The sequence below is a fragment of the Macrobrachium nipponense genome, chromosome 5, assembly GCF_015104395.2.
Source record: "Macrobrachium nipponense isolate FS-2020 chromosome 5, ASM1510439v2, whole genome shotgun sequence".
NCBI lineage: Eukaryota > Metazoa > Arthropoda > Malacostraca > Decapoda > Palaemonidae > Macrobrachium > Macrobrachium nipponense.
The window spans coordinates 82,861,866-82,864,211 of NC_061107.1; positions in this window are offsets into that span (position 1 = coordinate 82,861,866).

Below are 2,346 nucleotides of genomic sequence, written 5' to 3' on the forward strand. Positions count from 1 at the left end.
TGTGTTTAAGAATAAGCTCGACAAATATCTAAACTGCATCCCAGACCATCCAAGATTGGAAGATGCAAAATATACCGGAAGATGTACTAGCAACTCTCTGCTAGACATTAGAGGCGCCTCACACTGAGGGACCTGGGGCAACCCGAACGAACTGTAAGGTCTGTAAGGTAAGGTAAGGACTCTCACGAACGAGAGGCCAAGACGGTACCTGGCATCAAGGCAGAACCTCGGTTTGGGAGCAACATTAACCTCTGGCTCTCGCCAGGACTGAGGAGGTGGGGCCCACCCGCCGGAACCTGTAGCCGGTTAAGTTTTAATAAAGACTCTCTCACTGCCTCCGGTCCCCGTCTTGGCCCGGCTTCTTCCTTGCGGCCAAGGGGAGGAGTTACAGGCCCCGTTCCCGAAGGAACAGGAGGACCAATGGAAGTCTCAACTGTCCCACCGGAGTGGGACGGACCCTTAGAAGTCTCAGCACAAGCCTTCTTGGGGGGGAGGAGGCAACATCTTTCTTCTTTGGCTGTGGGAACTTAGAAGTTGAAGGAGAAGCGGTGGCAGACGACAACGACAAAGACGACACCTTCCTCCTCTTCTCCTTCTTCTTGGTCAGTCAGCTTCCTCAGCATCTCCGTCAGGTCTTCCATCCACGACGGAGCCGGGGCAGTTACCGAAGCAACAGGGCCTGACTGCACCTGTCCGGAAGGACCTGGGGTGGGAGCAGCAACGCCACAGGCAGGAACGATGGCAGCAGGAACTGGTACCAGGGCTGGAGCGGCAGCATACTCAGGAACAGGAGGCGGGGCAGGAACTGGCAGCATCCTCTGCACAGGATGCAGGTCTAGAGGAGAGTTCTTGGGACACCAGAAGTCCGGTGCTGTAGCAGGAGCGGCAAACCCAGGTGCACAGCGGCTGTCGGGGTCACCGTGGCTACGTGCTGAGTGTACACCAGGTGTGGCGGAGCAGCGTAGCCCGGCGTGGACATCGTGGTGGTGGTTGGTCCATTTGTTACCGACATGGCCCATCTCGCCAGGTGACTCAGCAGCCCCTGGACCATCAGTGTCCCTTGCAGCCCCAGCGAGTACCAGGCCCGTCCAAGATCGTCCCCCGTGGCCAGCAAGTCTGAGGAAGGAAAAGTCGGGTAAGTTAGTGGCGGGTCTCCCCTCCCCCGGGGGGTGGGGGGACAGTTCCCAGCCCGAGCGATCGGAGGACCCCGAGTACAACTAGATGTCGGGGTATCTCGGCACCCCCTCCACGCTCGACTGATCGAGAGAAGAGAGGGAGTGAGAAACCTCCCCCGAAGAGGAAGGAGCCATACGAGGAAGCTGAGATGGAGGGAGAAAAGAGGAAGACGTGTCCGTGACCAAGGGCGTAGCCGTAGAACCCTCCGACGACTTCTTGGCCGGCTTGCGCAGCTTCTTCCTCCCCCCATAGCGCTCCCACTGCTCCTCCGACCAAAAAATACAAGTGTCACATGTCTCGGTGCGAGAGCATTCTCGCCCTCTACACCGACCACAAAAATCATGAGGATCAACTTCTACAGATGAATGGAAGGTCCCACACTTACAGCCCCCAACACCAGGGCACAATCTGCAGCTGATGTGGGGGGGGGGGGGGGGGGGGGTGAGGGGGTCTCTCCAGCTCTTGTAGTTCCATATCCATAGCAAAAAAGCACTTATGAATACAAAAATACACACGCACTTAATTTTATCCTTGCAATAGCACACAAGTAAAAGGAAAAGCAAAAAAGTCTCTACGCAGTGAAGCAAACCAAGCATACAACAGAAGCAGGCAGAGAGACGAAGCAGCACGTCCATCCAATGGCGCGGCTGAAAGCAAAGTAACTCCTCTCCTCGCAGTTGAGCTGACCGCCAACTGCCGAACAAGTAGTTAACTACCGAACCCCCTTGTTCGCAGCTTACGACCGGTTCAGCTGCCGCTGAGTACCTTCCTATTGTTAAAGGACCGAGGGTTTGTATACGTATCAGAACAAATTTAAATTCATGATTGTCAACCAAATGTTAAATTTTTACATTTGCATCCTGCATAAAAAGGGAGTGATTTTTTCCAATAGATAGTAAAGCTTGAATGATATATTCATTGGATATTTGTAAAACTAAATGAACATTTTGTTTCTCAAAGGTGTGGGGAGATAATGCTTTTAATGATAGTTTATAAGAATGTTCATTGAGTAAACATCTACATCATGAGGTTTTTCAAAGGGCTGAATGGTGCAAAATGAATTTCGTTTACCAAATTATTGACATCAAACTGAGGTAACTTCATTGTTTTATTTATAACTTTCTGGCCAAGCCAATTATTCCTGATATATTTTAACAATTTTACTGAAAC